Source organism: Squalius cephalus, assembly GCF_949319135.1.
Source record: "Squalius cephalus genome assembly, chromosome: 3".
Taxonomy (NCBI): domain Eukaryota; kingdom Metazoa; phylum Chordata; class Actinopteri; order Cypriniformes; family Leuciscidae; genus Squalius; species Squalius cephalus.
In genome coordinates, this window is record NC_137124.1 from 45,618,283 (window position 1) to 45,637,499 (window position 19,217).

At 41.8% G+C, this 19,217-nt stretch overlaps 1 protein-coding gene across 26 annotated transcripts in view; it reads left to right on the top strand.

Moving 5' to 3' along the window:
- The window catches only part of LOC307155595 (receptor-type tyrosine-protein phosphatase delta), an 846,598-nt gene that overhangs the window by 189,178 nt on the left and 638,203 nt on the right, over positions 1 to 19,217 (top strand). For all 26 annotated transcript variants that reach the window (XM_079866351.1, XM_079866375.1, XM_079866370.1 and 23 more), the window contains exon 3: positions 29 to 52. The gene's annotated coding sequence lies outside the window, so the exon portion shown is untranslated. The remainder of the gene's footprint in view (positions 1 to 28; positions 53 to 19,217) is intronic.

Sequence of the window (19,217 nt, forward strand, 5' to 3'; positions counted from 1 at the left end):
CCCCCCTTCTCCCTTTATTTGCTTGCAGATGTGACCAAGAGTTTTCAAAAAGGTAAGACATGCTCTTTGTTACATTCATTCTGATGAATATAAATGACATAAGCATTAAACACAGTGCTACACAGGGATAACACTTATCAATGGCAAAATGCAAAATCCTTTTTTCCTTCAAATGTTGCTCTTCAAAGATGCTAAAAGTGAAAAAGCAAAACATATATATTTTAATGAATTTAATTAAACTTTTTAATTAAAAAAGGGTTCCACTTTATATTAGGTTTCTGTATTAGTATTTAAATTAATAATTTGATACAATGAGCTTATTGTGTACAGATATGTTTTTACATTGTACTCATATTATTAAAAACACCTGCATGCAATTACAGCTGTAATTAATTTCTGTAATTACATCTATAATTGTTGAGCCTTCCCTTACACCTTAACCCACCCTTAAACCAATACCACTTAACCTGTCCCTAACCTTAACCGTATCCTACTCGTATTTGGCAATACAATATGAACACAATATTGTTAGTACATAGTAGTCAAGGAAACCTAATATAAAGTATGACAAAAAAAAAATTAAAATAAAAATACACCTGTTATGTTCGGGTCAAAATAACCTACTTCAGTGCAACTTCAGAAAAGGCAGAGCATTCTTATATTTTGTACATGAAAATTGCTTTAATTTATCTAGATATATGCACAATAGTCTTGGCTATATCACCACCTATGCACTCTAAAAACTTTTACTCCAAATTTCTTGGTGAAACATTTTTTACTCTACATTTTAAATTTTTTATACATAATATAATTTTCACTCTTACATTTTAAAGCAGTGAAATCAATTACATAAAATGTAGCCAAAATGTAAGTAAAAAAAAAATAATGAAGTTGATCTGATTAACTGCATTTTGTACATTAACAAATAAAATTGAGCAGAAATAATTGGGGGAAAACATTTAAAAAAACAATATTTATGAGTAATATTAGGCTACCTGTTTTTATTTATGAGTAATATAATCTTTTTTATTTCCTCTAAATCTTTGTAAAATATTCCATACAACCACCGGTAGGCCTACATGACATTGGCCTTTATTGTCAATGAGTACAGCAATACAGCATATTTTACACTGTTTTAACATCATGTATACAATATTGTACACATTTAAACTCATGTAACAAACATTTTAGAATTAAAAAATTAAACATTTAAACATTCAAGTGTAATCAACCAGCCTGTTATCCCATTTCCACGTATCAGCGCTGGTTCTCGTGCCTGAGATTGACTCGCACTCTGCAGGTGAACTTCTAACTTTAGACCGCCGTCCTGCGTTTCACTCATTCACTGTAAAAAATTTCTAACCCTCCCAAATCAAAAATTTCAAGTGACCGATAACATCTACATTTTTCAATTGGCCCAAGTGAAATTCTGTAAATTTCAATTGGCCCAAGTGAAAATCTGTAAATTTAATTTGATAATTTACAGAATTTTACTTGGGCCAATTGAAAAATTTAGATGTTATCGGTCACTTGAAATTTTTGATTTGGGAGGGTTAGAAATTTTTTACAGTGTTGCCAAAAGATGCTGTGACGCGACTGACTCCATCACCAGCCAATAAACAAACAGTGCATAGTTCTGAGGACATTTTATCATCCACATTAATTATATTCATTATCTTTATGAATAAAGTTGTGTGTTTTATGCAAGGCGTTTCAATCACGCGAAAAGACAGGCGCGACACTCGTTTAAGTGTCACTTTGCGCCTCTGTATGTTGTTTTGCATTATATAAAATGATTTAAAGCACAGTGATGATTTTATAGATAAAATGAAACATACACACCTGAATTTCACTGAGGAAATGCACCAATTCTGCGACGCTGAGAAGAGAGAACTGTTCTGGAAACTGAATGAGGCGCTCACTCAACCCTTGAGTTGTCTTCAAGTCAGAGGGTGGGGGAGGGGTGAATTGTTTTTGATTGAGTAAACTTACTCAATTTATTAAAGCTCCAGTATGCGACTTTGGTATTTGACCACAAGAGGGCGCAGTTTCCAACAATAACAAAGGCGAAGCTTGATGACGCTATGAAGGAGGTGACGATGGGAGATGTCGTTTTTAATGCGTTTTCACCATCTAGCGATGTATCTACATGGAATTAATGAATCATGATCACGGATGAGGTAATTTATTCGTTTTTGTATTACCTGTATGTCTGATCGTATTATTTTATGTCATCATAATTAATGAACTGCAAGGAACGTGAAATGTTATGCTATATTATCCCGTTACAACTTACAGCTATTTGTCAAATGATTTGTTTTGTTTAATGTTGTGCAGTTTTACGTTTTTATGGTTAATGCCGTGTTGTTTAACGTGTTCAAACCAATATCTAAAAGTAAATTTGAACGAACATTTGCAAGTAATGACTAAATATATTTTTTTAACATCATATCCGATTGTATTTAATTGTACTGCCATAATATCGGTCACCACACGTGATAAAAAGCCTTACCAAAGTACAAAGAGCAATATAACTTTGTTTATACGTGCTATTATTGACAGTTGCATGTCTTACCTGTCTCAATACACTCGCGAGAGAGTCTCTGTCAAGTCCAAGATAGTCGCGCAGCTCTCTCCATCTCAAAAACGCCTGGAATATCCTATCACATGGTCCACACCGGAAAAAGGGATAGAGCGGACATTGCGTCACTGAGGCGCGACATTTCTTTTCCGGGACGGCCAGTTATTTAAAATAGGAATTTCTCTGAAATAAAAAATCTTTGGAGACTTTTGAGATATTGTAAGTACACAACTGGAGGAAATATCACACTGTGCAAGTTATTTTCGGAAATTTTATTACAAAATTCCTACATATTGGAGCTTTAAGAGTGTGTTAAATATATTAATAATATTGATGTGAATTAAGTAATATTTGTGGTTCTTAAAACAGATCAGTTTAATTATCCATTCTCAAATACTTTGATATAAATGTCACAAATATATTAAGTGCAAAGGTGTCAACTAACGAAGTACAAATACTTTGTTATCTTACTTAAGTAGAAATTTGGGGTATACTTTACTTGAGTAATTATTTTTCAGCCGACTTCAATTATTTTGGTATGTTCAACTCAAACCATCAAGTAAATGATATTCAGAGATTTTATTAAATTAATAAAGTTAATTATTATACTGTGATATTTACTAAGCCACTGGATTATTTTTTAGAGTGTGTCTGTAGTGATACTGCATTTGATCAATACAAACATGTATACTGTTAGAACAGATAGGTAACGGAAACTGAGAATACTCACACATTTTAGGCATTTTAAATAAATAATGACTGTGATTTTTATATTCTGAAACTTAAAAAAAAATCCTATCACCCAAAGTACTATTGAATGAATGAACGAACGAGCGAACGAACGAACGAACGAACGAACGAACGAACGAACGAACGAACGAACGAACGAACAAACAAATAAATAAATAAATAAATAAATAAATAAATAAATAAAAGCTGTGTGTGTGTGTGTGTGTGTGTGTGTGTGTGTGTGCATTTGTTGTTCAGCTATACCCTACATTATGGGGACAAAATGTCCCTACAAAGATGGCTATATCTGAAATCCTTGACATGTTGTGGTCCTCATGAGGAAAACTGCTTATAAATAATATTACAGCTCTGTGCTGTAAATATGAATTGTATTAAAATGTAAATATGTACAAAACAATTATTATAAAATAATGAATTGTACATTCATCTTTATTTTCCCAGTAAAATATATCAAGGAAATACAGATTATTAATCAAAATAATGATTTCTCATTGGAGTATGTGGATACTTGGGCATGTCAAATGTGAAATAATGTTTGATGCGTCAGAGATGGATGCAGTGTCTCACATTACAAACAAAAGCACTTTTGCTCTGTGCAATATTTACATGTGCCTGCAGCAAGAGCTTTTTTCACCTATATGTGTGAACGCGTGCTCTCTGCGTGTGGCCATCATGCCTGGCTGAACAGGAAGTCTCGAGTGACTCTGGGGTCACGGGACGGATCGGGCTGGAGATACTCCCAGCCTCTAGAGCCCCTTTGTGTTCCAGTTGCTCGACTCTCCACCAAAAAAATCAATCTGCAAACTTTCTCCAACCACCATTACAGATCCGGATCAGTGACCTATTTACAGTAGAGCTCAACACCTGCTGGAAACAAAATGGTGCCGAAGTTTCCAGGGAGCTTGGAGGGGTTTCTCTCTCTCTCTCTCTCTCTCTCTCTCTCTCTCTCTCTCTCTCTCTCTGTCTCTCTCTCTCTCTCTCTCTCTCTCTCTCTCTCTCTCTCTCTCTCTCTCTCTCTCTCTCTGTCTCTCTCTCTATCTCTCTGTTTGGAAACAGAGCCCAGAAACACACCGACAGAATCAGAGGAGAGGAGAGGGCAGTGAAACCCCTGGATGGAGTGAATAATAAGGGCCCAGGGGAGAAGAACAGATGGACGTTTAGAGAAAGGGAGAGAGAAGAGAAAGAACGAGAGGGAAGATTGTCAGACGTGATGCCAAATCTCTGCAGGGGACACACACATACTCAATGCTCATTAGAGTGGCATGATTCTGAAGTTTGGTGGGAATTTCAGAAGGTTAAAGATGACATCATACTGTTTACTGTTTCCATCCAATTTTTAATGTACTAGACTAGATCAGGACAGCACTCTAAGGCAAAACAATTAAGAAATTACTGTAATTGGCATTTGCCTGTTTGAGACCCAAGAGGATTCTGATCCAAGCTCAGATCCGAGCTGATTCTGTTCTGAGATCAGATCAGACCTGAACTTATTCTTTTCTGTAATCAGAACTGAGGTGATTCTGTTCTGAGATCAGAACCAAAGTGATTCTGTTATGAGATCAGACAAGGTGATATGATATCAGACCTGAGGTGATTCTGTTCTGAGAACAGACCCAAAGCGATTTTGTTATAAGATCTGACCTAAGGAGCTATGAAATCAGACCTGAGGTGATTCTGTTCTGAGATCAGATCCAAAGTGATTTTGTTATGAGATCAGACCTAAGGTGATATGAGATCAGACCTGAGGTAATTCTGTTCTGAGATCAGACCCAAAGTGATTCTGTTATGAGATCAGACTTGAGGTGATTCTACTCTAAGTTCTGAGATCAGATCTTATACATTTGCATTTATATTTATGAGTTTAATAGATGTTTTTATCCAAAAATACTTTCATTGTATTGATGATATACATTTTATCAGATCATGCATTCCCCGGGAATGACCTTCACACTGCTAACACCTATCTCCAGTTTGGGCTATTAGATGGTTCCTCCAGGATCTGAGATCAGATCGGACGTGGTTCTGGCAGTGAGAGAGGGGTGTGTGAGGTTTTATCACATTACTTTAGTAAAAATTTGTTTCCAACTAGGGCTGTGTGATTAATCGCAATTGCTTTCCGATTTCAATTTTGGCTTCCAACGATTAAGAAAACAAGACAATCGAGGTTAAACGATTATTGTGCCGCTGCCGCATTCCGTCTAGCGCACCTTCCTTTCCTTCAGAGCGGTGTGCTTTCGTTCCTCCCTAAAAGCCCAAACTTAACATCCAAATCAGCCAAATAAGTGAGTGTTCTAAAATGCGGGACATGTTTGATATTAAACAGTGATATTAAAAGTGCATTAAGCCGCAAAAGCACGTACACACACAAATGTCAAAATATCTATTTGGAGGGTATTCACATAAACACAGTGGGTTATGTCTTAAGGCAGTGGTTCTCAAACTGGGGTGCGCGAGATGACAGAGGAGGTACACAGACAAAATGCTGAGTTTTGCCGTTCATTTAATTCTACCCCACATTAAAATAACATGAAAACTGAGCTTGTATTTCTAGCAGGTAAAATGACGTAAATACATGGCATCCAATCAAATTACCTCATCTTTTGCGTACAAAACTGACTGCATCCACACAAGCAGTGAGCATATGATAGGTTGTGTGCAGAGTGTCTGCCTTTGCAAATCGTTCCACATTACTGCGGTTCGACAATGTACCTTTGTAAAAGTGTGGATTTAGCACTTAACTAAGAACAAATATAGACACAGACTGTGCATAGAGATCGATTTAAGATTCAAACTCTCTCCGGTACAAAAACATACCCTGTGTGAGTTCTTGTTTTTAATGTTGATCATATATTATACAAGCAAGAATGCAATGTTTTGCTGTATCAGTATTTGTTTTTGCTTAAGTATTGATAATTGTGAAATGTCACTGATATTTAAAATAAGACTTTGATCATGTCGCTCACGAATAAACGTGTTAAATAATTGTGATTTCAATATTGACTAAAAATAATCCTGATTATGATTTTTGCCAGAATGTGTTTATTTAACCTTCATATTGTTAAGCTACTCTTAGAAATATCCTGCAGTTCAGTTTTCACTACAGAGGGGGAGAGGGGAGAGGGGAGAGATGGGGAGGGGAGGGGAGGGGAGGGGAGGGGAGGGGAGGGGAGGGGGGCGGGGGTTGGTCTCCAGGGTCCAGGCCTCTTCCTTTTGTCTCTATTTTTAGAATCTGTAGAAACTTGTGGAAATGTGAGTTGAAGCTGTTTTCTGTAACCTGCTCTCTGCACAGCTCATGTTATCAGCTGTTTTAAGGGAAGTAATGCATTTCTCCTCATTTATCTGGTAATTAATAAAGACCGGTCAGAGTGATTTGAGGAAACACTGGCCTCACAAGGATTAAAACATTAAATTACATAATCACAAAAGTTAATAATGGAGTGTATAGGCCAAGTAAGATTGCACAAGCTTATTAAGCTTCTCCAGAGTTCTGAAATATCAGCAATAACAAAGGCCACCATTTCTGAAATTAATACCAGGGATATTTCTAGGACAGCTTTTAGAAATGTATATCACTGAAATTCAGTGGTGGGCAGTAGCAAAGTATTGTACTTAAGTATGTTCTTCAAGTACTTTTACTTTTACCTTTACACTACATTACATTTCCTTGTTATTTCAAGCTGAAGAAATCACCCACTCTGAGACACAAGAGTGATGTCCAATTAGTGAAGGAGCTGATTCTTCCAAATAAACCTGCTGAATTGGTTCACAAATTGCACTGGACAATTCATTTGCGAATCAGTTTGATACAATTGCAGCTGTTATCACTGATTCTATGATTTGATCAAAACCAGCCAAGAACCAGGATATTGCCGGAACTTGAATGTGCGTACAACTGATGCCGTGGAAAGTTACGAACGCTGAATTTTAGTACTGATTATTGTAAATGAAAATCATATTTAGTGTCAATTAACCCTTTTGCGACCTTATTGACATTTTTGTCCTTTGCAATTTGGTAGAGGTGGGAATCTTTTGGTACCTCACGATTCGATTCAAATCGATTCTTGAGGTCACGATCTGATTAAAAATCGATTCTCGATTTCGAATCAAATTTTAATTCGATATGTGCATAGATTTGATTGTAGTGTACTATTTTGTCACTTTTCTTATTTGACTGTGGTAGACAGTTTAATAGGTCTAGAAGGAAAATAATCCTACTGAATTAAATGTGAACCTTGAAATTTATTTAGTTTTTCTTCCCATTTTAGTCAACCCAATATTATAAAACAAATGGCCTCTAAGCTCACTACAATCATTACACACAGCCTTAATTAAGCAAGGCAGGCAATTTTATTTTATTTTTGATGTTAAAAATAGGAACAAAGAAGTAAATTACAAACAATAGGACAAATACAATAATTTTTTTTTACAAATGAAACAAACTTTAAGTGTTTCAGGTACAGTAGCATATGTTTAATTAACATCTAGTAAGAAATACTACCGAAATTGAATAATCAAATGTAAAAATAAAACTGTATGAATTAAATATAAATTGATTCGTATTAAAGATAAAAAGGTGATTCAGTCAAAAGCAGTGAGTGTTTTTTTATTTTATTTTTTAATTAATAATAGGCCTCTGTCCCTTTAAGAATGAATGTACGGATATAGTTACACATCCAATTTTCTCCCTTTGTTTTCATTTGTGTAGGACATAACAGACTCTGTTTACATCGAATGCTCCACAGTCCACACAATGTGCATTTTGGCATAATTGTGTGTGTAGCTGTGAAAGAGAACTGAATTCGAGATCGCGTGCTGTGCTGTGCTGATGCTGTGCGTCAGCGTGAGCAGCGCATTGAGTCCTTGTTCGCGGCTTATTGTGATTAACGTCAATAAATTTAAGTAACTTTAAGTAGTACTGCGAAGTTAAAGAAGTGTAACACTTTAGAAAACCGATTTTTGAAATCTGTGAATCGATGCAAATCGGTAAAAGATAGTAGTACTATCTATGAATATATAGATAGTACTACTATCTATATACCCCCCCCCCCCTCCCCATTTCATTTAATAAATCTATTTTACACTAGGTACACAAAATAGTTACACTCAGGACCTTAAGGAAAAAACGTCCCCATTGAAACACCATTAAAAAAAATGTTTTTTTATAAAAAAATTTTTATCTCAGGGCCATTTATCTATAAAACGTACTCGGTTACTAACATCGGTTCTCTCTAGAAGAGGGAACGAGTACTGCGTAATATCTTACGCTAGGGGAAGATCTCTTTTCCGCGAGATATTGAAGCCAAAAAAGTATCGTTAAAGATACGCCGTACTCGTTCCCTCTTCTAGAGAGAACCGAGGTTACGTTAGTAACCGAGTACGTTCTCTTACGAGAGGTCTCTCGTACTGCGTAATATCTTACGCTAGGGGAACACAATGCAAAACGCGTGCGTGCTGAGATCCAACACCAAAGTCCCAAGGGCAGGTGCCCGGGGCTCATATAGTGCATGATCACCAGGGACTCGCAGAGAGTACGGAAAAGAGGGGCTAGAACAGCATAATTTCTGTAATAAGTAGCGTCCTATTAGGAGCCAATTATATCAGGTGTTCCACACAGTCAGGGCGAAAACTCGGCCTGAACTGATGAATAATAAGGGTCTTATATTAGACCGAAAACAGCTTAGCCTGCAAGGCGGGAACTTCTAGGTTATAAAACCTAATAAATGTAGACGGGGAGGCCCAGCCCGCCGCCGTACAGATTAGAGGCTGACATTTTTTCGGGAATCCCGTGGGTCACGGGAATCCCGCGGGTCACGGGAATCCCGCGGGATGGGAATCAAAATCACTATTAATCACGGGATTGGGACGGGAGAGGAAAAAATGTCAGCGGGAGTGGGCGGGACCGGGAATCGTAATAAAACTACGATACCCAACTTTATACACAAATATACAGTTTCTATAAATAAACTCTATATTTAAATTTTGAACTAAATTCTATTTGCCCTGTCTCTTTATGCTCTCCTGTTTGCTTTGGTGTGGCTGGTAAAGTGAATGACTTGCTCCACACACCCGTACCAGTTGGTGGCTGTAATTATGCCAGCCTGTGTGTGTGTTTGCATGGATGATTTACAGGAAATTTAATGTGTTTAATGTGCATTGTTTAAACTGGCTTTCAGTTCAATAAAGTAACATAAACTGTGCTATGCTGAGTGTTACTCATTGCGCGGCTCACGAGCATCGTGGCTCGCCAAACTTTAATTTGTGGCTCACATGGCGGTAAAAAATATGGTGATATGATCATGCAGTCACTACAGATTTACATAAAAACATTAAAAACAAGTAGGGCAATAACATAACCCATTGAAAACTCAAAGTGTCAGCTCTATTACAAATAATTTCGATCGGATTGAAAGGGGTGGTTTATCGAGAGAACATGTAAACACTTGATCGATTGAAAACCGAAACTGAAAAGACGACGTATGACGCACTGACCGAGCTGTTCTCCTGATGAATTAAGTGTCATATAAATGAGTGTCCTGTCATTCTATAATTCTCCTTTCAGTCAGCATCTGTGAAGTAGAGCAGGACAAAGGATCACCAGTCCTTGTTTCAGATTCTCATCCACAGACTGGTTTTGGGCATTTTTACTGCGTGATAAATTCAAACAGCACGGCACAACGGTTCATATGTTCATAGTCTCCAAATTATGACCAGAATTGGATAAATATTAAGTCTGCTGTTTAAAACAAACCACAAACCAATGTATGAGAATGGTTATTAAGCAACAACAGTGGGAAACTTTGCATAGGCTATTTGTGCAGTGTGCGCATGTCAAAAAATCTATTCAGATTTGAATCTTTTGACTTATAAACGCGCACATCAACCCGATCATGTATCACATCACGATGTTTAGCATTCATGTAAACTACAATACATTCAGATTCATCAATCGGAATGAATTCAGTCCGAATGAAACAAAAGTTGTGCATGTAAACATATCCAGTCTCTGTGGAGATGCCAGTTATGGTGGTCTTTTTTATGGAGTGTATTCTGGGACTTAATTTATTTTATTTATTTTATTTATTTTTTTTCATTAAGGGAAATCATCTTGTCTCAGTTACAAATTTGACTGGTAAATCATGAAGACCTTTTTTCCTCACCCTTTTGTATTTATTACACATTGACTGTGACAGATTGATAAGCAGACATGGTATTTATGATTGGATGTAACTTTTTATGCTTTGCGGTAAAATGGCTCTCCTACTGACTAGAGCCCTGCACGGGCCAAAAACTCCAGCCCTAGCCCGGCCCTGGCCCGTGGTGTTCAAGCCCTACCCGACCCCAGCCCGACAACGCCTGCAATTTTTTCAGCCCGAACCCGACCCGACCCGAGACCAACATCAATCACTTTTAAGCTCTCTCTGACGCGCGCGCTCTTTGGCGCGCTCTCTCTCTCTCACGCGCTGTCTCTGCTACACACGCAAACACACGTCGCGCGCTCTCTGATGCGCGCTGTCTCTGCTACACACGCAAACACACACACATCGCGCGCTCTCTGATGCGCACTGTCTCTGCTACACACGCAAACACACACACGTCACACGCTACTAAGAGGTAAACTTTTATTATAGGCCTGAAACATCATGCCCAAAAATATTGGACAAACCGTCCATTACACAGAAGCATAAACATGAAGGGAGAATATAGTGCTACGGGATCAAACCGCAAAAATAAGTAAATAAACGGCCTACCTTTCTTTGCTTTTCAGTAACTGAAGTGTCACCTGTTTAATGCACGTGAGTGACGCGCGCGCGTTCGTGTATGCGTGTTGCGTTTGTGTTACTTTCTTAGGTGATGTATAATATTTATAATATAATCAATATAACAATATTTCATACACACTTCGTGACGTGTGCTCTGCTGCACGTTAATTATATACACAATGAGGAGAGAAGCTAAAATAAGCCCGAGCCCGACCCGAGCCCGATCTGTAAAAAAAAAAAACGGCCCGAGCCCGGCCCGAATGGGCTTAGCCTGTCGGGCCCCGTCGGGCCCCGACGGGCTTGCAGGGCTCTACTACTGACTTTGTACTCTCAGTGCGGCTCTCATGAAAAAAATAGTGAAGACCACTATCTGTACTGTATATTTTTTACTGTAACTGACAGATTCCGGTCAAAAAAAAACACAACACGGGAGTGGGAGGGAATAGGAGTCATTCTTCTGGGATTGGGACGGGATTGGATGTTTTTTCGTGGGATTGGGACGGGACAGGATTTTTTTTTGTGGGAGTGGGACGGGAGAGGTTTGAAAATCCACTCCCGTGTCACCCTCTAGTACAGATATCTTGCAAGGCAATCCTGCTAGACCAAGCCCACGACGAGGCCATGCCTCTCGTGGAGTGCGCTCTGACACCTAATGGGCACTGTAGGCCCTTAGAAGTGTAAGCCAGCGCTATAGCATCAACTATCCATCTGGATAGGCTCTGTTTCGACGCGGCTAGTCCCTTAGAACGTCCGCTGAACGAGACAAAGAGCTGCTCCGTCTGTCTGAAAACAGACCAGCGAGACACATAAGCCCTTAAAGCCCTGACCGGGCAATGGAAGCTCGCGTCCTTTTCCTCATTAGAGACCGGCAGAGCCGACAGGGAAATCACCTGTGCCCTAAACGGTGTGTTGAGGGATTTAGGAACGTACCCGTGCCTTGGTTTGAGTATGACTTTCGAGTCATTAGGCCCAAATTCCATACTCGTCGCGCTCACTGAGAGCGCTTGCAGGTCCCCTATACGCTTTACCAAAGCGAGAGCCAGAAGGAACACCGTCTTGAGCGACAGGTGTTTGATATCTATCGATTGGATTGACTCGAATGGGGCACCTTTCATGGCTTCCAGAACCGTAGAAATGTCCCACATGGGGACTGAGGGAGGTCTGGGAGGATTTAACCTCTTAGCTCCTCTAAGGAAGCGGATGACCAGATCGTTCCTTCCAAGTGACTGGCCAAGCGTCGGTTTAGTAAACGCTGCTATGGCCGCCACATAGACCTTGAGCGTGGATGGGGTTCTGCCCTTATCCAGTAGCTCTTGCAGGAAAGAGAGAACCTCCGTCACCCCACAGTCTGGGGTTGATATGCCACGAGCTGTGCACCAGCTAGAGAACACAGACCATTTCGAGGAATAGAGCCGTCTGGTAGACGGGGCCCTAGCCTGTATGATCGTGTTTAGCACTCCCACTGGGAGGTTAGCGGGTACCCGTTGATGGCCCACACATGTAGGGACCATAGCTCTGGGCGAGGATGCCAGATCGAGCCCTTGGCTTGAGAGAGGAGGTCCCTCCTCACTGGTATTGGCCATGGGGCAGTGCTCGTCAGCTGCATCAGAGCTGGAAACCAAGCCTGGTTCTTCCATAACGGAGCCACCAGTAGCACTGAGCATCCGCTTTCCCTGATCCGCTCTAATACCTGAGGCAAGAGCGTGACGGGGGAAAGGCATACAGCGGGCAGCGGGGCCAGACGTGGGCCAGCGCATCCCTGCTCTTGGAAGAGAACTCCGGGCAGTGAGCGTTTTCTTGAGACGCAAACAGGTCTACCTTCGCTCTGCCGAATGTCTTCCACCGCAGTTGGACTGTCTGCGGGTGTAGGGACCATTCCCCTGCCGGAACATTCCTGGACAGTCTGCCTGGTCCTACATTCAGGTGGCCTGGCGCATGCGCTGCTCTCAGCGAGCGCAGATTGTGCTGAGCCCAGACCAAGAGGCGCTCCGTCAGCCTGTAAAGGTTTCGGGACCTGATACCTCCTTGGCGATTTATGTAGGCCACCACCAACATGTTGTCCGAACGGACCAAGACGTGGTGTCCTTTCGTTTGTGGACAAAAGCGCCTCACCGCGTTGTCGACTGCCATCATTTCCAGGCAGTTTATGTGCAAGGAGCCTTTCCCGTTCTGACCATTGGCTGAAGAACGGTCTGCCCTCGAGCAGCGCTCCCCATCCTGATGTGGAGGCGTCCGTAGACACCACCTTCACACTCAAGGAGGTCCCCAGGTTTACACCTGACTGGTACCAGTCGGTCGCTTTCCAAGGTTTCAGAGCTGAGACGCATTTCTGATCGACCTTGAGGCGAAAAAGACCAGAGGTCCACGCTCGACGCAGTACTCGCGCTTTTAGCCAGAACTGCAGTGGGCGCATGCGAAGCAGACCCAACTTGAGTACTGATGATGCTGAGGCCATGAGACCCAGCATCCTCTGAAGCTTTCTGAGTGGGACTTTAGTGCCGCAGCGGAAGGTTTTCGTCATGCGCTGAATATCCAGTCTGCGTTGCGGCGATAGCTGTGCTGTCATAGACAGCGAGTCCAGTTCTGTGCCCAGAAAAGATATTCTCTGACTGGGAGACAGTGAACTCTTCGCCCAATTGACTTTGAGACCCAGATTCTCGAGATGTTCGAGAAATATGGTCCTGTGTTCTATGAGCTCTGACTGTGATCGAGCTAGAACCAGCCAATCGTCCGAGTAATTCAAAACTCGCATTCCCCGAAGTTTCAGGGGTGCAAGAGCCGCGTCCATGCACATCGTGAATGTACGGGGTGCTAGGGACAGGCCAAACGGCAGGACTGTGTATTGATATGCCTGGCCCTCGAAGGCGAATCTCAAAAACCACCTGTGACGTGACACTATTTGTATTTGGAAATACGCGTCCTTCAGATCTATTGACATAAACCAGTCCCCTTGGCGAATTTGCGAGAGGATTTTCCTGGTTGTGAGCATTTTGAACCGGCGTTTCGAAAGCACTTTGTTCAGCTGTCTTAGATCTAGAATGGGTCTGAGACCCCTGTCTTTTCTGTACCAGAAAATATCTGCTGTACAGACCCCCTTCGCTCTGAGCTTGAGATAAAGGCTCTATGGCCCCTTTGCTCAACAGTTTCGCTATTTCGGTTCAAAGTAGATGTGCTACTTCCATTTTCACCGTAGTTTCGATTCGCGCCGCGTAAGGCGGGGACGTCGAGCGAACTGTAGCGAATAGCCTCTTTTATAACGTTCAGCACCCATTCTGATACCCTGGGGAGCTTTGCCCACGCATTTGCATGAATAGCTAGGGGTTGAATGAGATCTGGGCTCTGGTCACGACATGGTGGCGACCGGAGAGCTTCGGTATGCTGTAACAGAGAAGCCGCGCTTGCGGCGCTCGAGGCGGGCTGCGCGCTGATGACAGCGGGCAGCCTGCCCGCGCTCGACTCTCCTATGGCGGCTTGCTGAGGGAGAGCGAGCGGGGCGAACCCCATGGGGCTTGTCATGTCTGTGAGTGAATGTGGGCGCAGGACAGCGGGCACATTTACTACACTGAAAACACCGTCTGCATGAGCTGACTGTATGTGCGTTGGTTTCGTTTTACAGAAACCGCGAGACATGTAGTATGTAGTGTTTGTGGGCACTAGGTCGTGGGCACATTCACTACATTTAACGTACAATCGACATGAGCCAATTTTATGTGTGCGAGCTCTGGAGTGTGGCGGGCTGTGCTTGTGTGTAGGGATGAGCACTGGACTGTGGTCATTTTTACTACACTCATAGCACCATCGGCCGTGGCCGGGGGGGGAAACCCGTGGGGCTTGTCATGTCTGTGAGTGAATGTGGGCGCGGGACAGCGGGCACATTTACTACACTGAGAATGCCGTCGGCTTGAGCCGACTGTATGTGCCTTGGTTTCGTTTTTACAGAAACCGTGAGACATGCAGTGTGCAGTGTTTGTGGGCACTGGGTCGTGGGCACATTCACTACATTTAATGCACAATCGACATGAGTCGATTTTATGTGTGCGAGCCCTGGAATGTGACGGGCTGTGCTTGTGTGTAGGAATGAGCACTGGGCGTGGGCATTTTAATACACTCATAACACCATCTGCCGTGGCCGGAATACCAGAAAATACACTCTTTATGAGATTTATCTGGGCCGACGTAAAAACAGCGTTTGTGTGCAGGCAAACGGGCTGTGGTACCGGCTTGTTTTCTGCAAAATACACTGGAACAGTCGCATTTTCTGGAACTGAACGAGCGAGAAGTTTTGGTGGAAGTCTGGCCGCAGCGGGACTTGAACACCGTAGTTTTCCTAGGCGGGCTAGAAAGACTTTGAGGCCTCAGGCTTTATCTCAATCTTCGGCCGGGGCTCACGCGGAGGGAGGCGGTGGCCAGCAGAGCGAGAGCGTCATAGAGAATGGTAGTGGATAGCCAGATAGCGTCATCTTGTCTTGTGACGGCGTTTGATTGCAGGCGTGCACGTATTATAACAAGCTCGTTTATTGCAATATTGATATTTCCAGTCGCCTGAACTTAGGAGGGGACTGAGAAATGTGTGAGAAATGGAGGTTGGTCCAGCCTCGGCGGGACTAAAACACTCTCTTTCCTCCTTTCGCCGGTGAGTGACGCACGCGAACGGGGCGGGATAGCTTTCTTGTAGCGTAAAGAAAGCTAGCCCTGTAGCAGGAAACATCCATCCACATAGACGCGGCTTCTTCATCGTCATCCATGACGGAAGCGGCGGCAGACTGCGGCCGCTGTCTGACAGTGATAGACTCGGGCGAAGCAGGCGAAGCTGGCAGGCGAACCGGCGAGCTTTTGCTGGTTGGAGGAGGTTCCGGGACCCGCTGAGCACGGCGCTTTACGGCGTGGCACCGCAGCGGGCGGAGGTGCAGTCTCGGCGAAAGATGCCAGGCGAGTCCTCAGAGTCACCATTGGCATCAGCTCGCAGTGAGGGCAGCCGCCGTCAGCGACCGCGAGAGCTGCATGATCCTCACCCAGGCAGGAAGCACAGATGACATGGCGGTCCCCGTTGCTGAGTGGAGCTCGACACGAGCCACAGAAGGTGCGAGACATCTTTAAAAAGACGCTCGGCTCTTTTAGGTCAATGAGTGTGAGTCGCAGCGGCGAACACACACTTAGCAGAGAAAAAGGATATACACGCCGGATAGCGTAGCAGGAACGGCAACTGAAGGCGGCGAGTTGTCGGCCAGCGGCTTCAGATGCAAAGGCTCGTCCCGCAGAAGGTTTTCTCAGACGGCGCGGCTTCTTCCTCTCGGGATCCAGCGATGCGTGAGCTTCGCTGAAGAGATGAAAAATCAGATTCGATCAGCCTATCGAGCTATATTTATAAGCCTAAGCCACACCCGTTTCGGCGGGACATGACGTAGTGGGTGCGAAGCGCCCTCATTGGACCTGACGTCATGAGGGGCCTCTCTCGATCAGTTGCCGCAGGGCAGCCAATGGGCGCGCGAGCTGTCTCGCCTATGCCTGCATGCTGCCGCAATGTGCTTTGCATTATTACAAAATTAAGGATAATTTTTTGGCTTCAATATCTCGCGGAAAAGAGATTTTCCCCTAGCGTAAGATATTACGCAGTAAGAGAGACCTCTCGTAAGAGAACGATGCAATCTTTGTTAATAGGCTTTTCGTTATGTTGGCAAGGCTTCTTTATCTTTTTAGCAGATACTGTGCCATCTCAGGTTTGGCCTATAAAGCAAATACTCGCTTTACTCCTGTTTTCTGCTTCTGTGCTCCAAAGCTTCACATTTTTTTGACATGGATATTTTTGTCCTCTAAGGACCTCTGAGTAACTTTGTTAAATTGATGCACAAGGGGTAAGAGGACAAACACTTTTTCCATAGAGGATTTTTTTTTCTGTTACATCATCCATGCAATTATGAACCAGAAATGTACCTTGTGTCTAAGCACTGGATCTGAGAAAAGCCCCAGGGTGTGTGTGGACCTCTGGCCACTGTATTATAACCTCAGTGGAAATCTGCCTAGAGGTCTGTGCTGATCCACAGCAGGCTATTCAGACAAGCTTTAGTGTGTTAAACACACCATGGTGCAAGTGCGGTTTTACATCTAGATTGCATTACTCCTCCAATTTTAGCTCTACTAACATGCCTTGGACAAAAAATAGATGATGCCGATATATGAGAGCGTATTACACTGGTACATTATTAGACATGCATGATGCTGTTCTTTAAGAGTTCTGTGTTGAGACACTGCTAATGTGTATTAAGCTGCTCTAGAGGTCTGTGGTGTTACATTTGAATTAAATTTCACATACTCACTGTATGTTGCTTTATAGACACGCACCCACACTGTGGAAAGAGGTTAAGAGTGCCATGTGTGGCTGCTAAAGGTAATTCAGGTCAAATGTTCACTACATTATGAGAGAGAGAGAGAGAGAGAGAGAGAGAGAGAGAGAGAGAGAGAGAGAGAGAGAGAGAGAGAGAGAGAGACGGATGGATGGTATTGGATATTAAATCCTAAATGAATGTGTAAAATCGTTCTCTAATTGCCATCCTTTCAAAAAGCCTTCAGTGACAGAATCCTATTTCTTTGAATGTGAGGCTGCTGACTTTTTCTATTCTGATTTTGTCTTGACTGCCATTTATTGAGTGTGGCTCTAATGATCCAAAGCTCTGGGCAGCTTTTAAAAGATCTGAAGAGAAACTCTGCCTGTTTGCTGCTGGTAATTGGAAACTCTGCCTTGAAGAAGTTTGTAAGAGAGAGAGAAACACAGACATCAGCTGAGAATGTCTTACTGTATATTTTATATGTTCTATATGTTGGACTGTTATTTAGATTCGTATGACTGATGTGGGCACACAATCAAATTAGTATTCCAAAGATCTGTGTTCACACACATATAAATGTGTGTAATATCTGGCTTTTTCCCTTTTTGTTTTTTCTTCTGGAGGCTAGTCCATTTTTTCTGGATGTCCTTTTGTTTACCTGTGTTAATTTACACGTTTAGTCATTAGTAATGCTCTCATAATAATAATGCTCTTCCCGGAGAGTGGATTTTAATTATTTATTGAAGGGTTCACCTAAAATTGAAATCATTTACTCAACCTCATCCTGTTAAAACACATATGACTTTCTTTCTTCAATGAAACCCAAAATGAGGAATTAAGAAAAATATAATAGTTGCTGTTTGGGGACTGAAGCAAAAGCACCATAAAAAGTATATTGAAAGAGGCCCATATGACTCAAGTATTCTTCACCTTGATAACAACTTTCCATCTGTTTCTCACACAAAACTACTGTATGACATGGAATATATTACACATAAAAAGGTGGAGCTCTTTTATAAAACTTTTTTATGTTGCTTTTGAGCCCTTTTGAAGTTTGAAAGCTTCAGTAGAAGAAAGAAAGTAAAACAGGTTTGGAGTGACACGAAGGTGAGTAAATGATGACAAAGTGTTCATTTTTGGATGGACTAACCCTTTAGTTAAAGAGCCATTTCTAGATTCAGCCTGTGAACTGGGGAAGGACATTATTTGCAACTATTGAATAAGACAAAATACATGAGTGAATATTCAGTGTTGCAAAATATTTTGCAAATGTATTAATTCATATCTAAATGTATATTGAGCAATTTTGGCAAGTGTTACAAGGCTGTAATTTTAAAACAGAAGCAACAAACAGAAAATATACAAATATTGATTTTAAACAGAACACTTATTTTTCAGGACATTTAACGCACACTTTCTTGATATAATTTTTATAACATTAATATGATTAATTTATTTTTATATGTGATTCATTAAAATAATAAGTTATGGTTTTAACACAGATAACCAGTAGGAAGACTTTAGATGTTTTTGCTCCATTTTCTTTTAATATAATAAAAGGAAAGGTTTAATGTTTTGTTCCATTGAAGTCATGACAGAATCAATGAGTGTCAATCAAGAATACAAACACTGAGATGACATTTTTTAGTGGCATCATCCAATTATGAACCGAAAATGAACCTTAGGGCTTTTCAGTAAAATCTGAGAGTAAATGTCTGTTGATCATATGATATGCAGAAAGAAGCTGCTGTGTTTCAGGCAGATGTGTTGAGGTTTTCATTGCCATGTAGTCCTGCAAGCTTC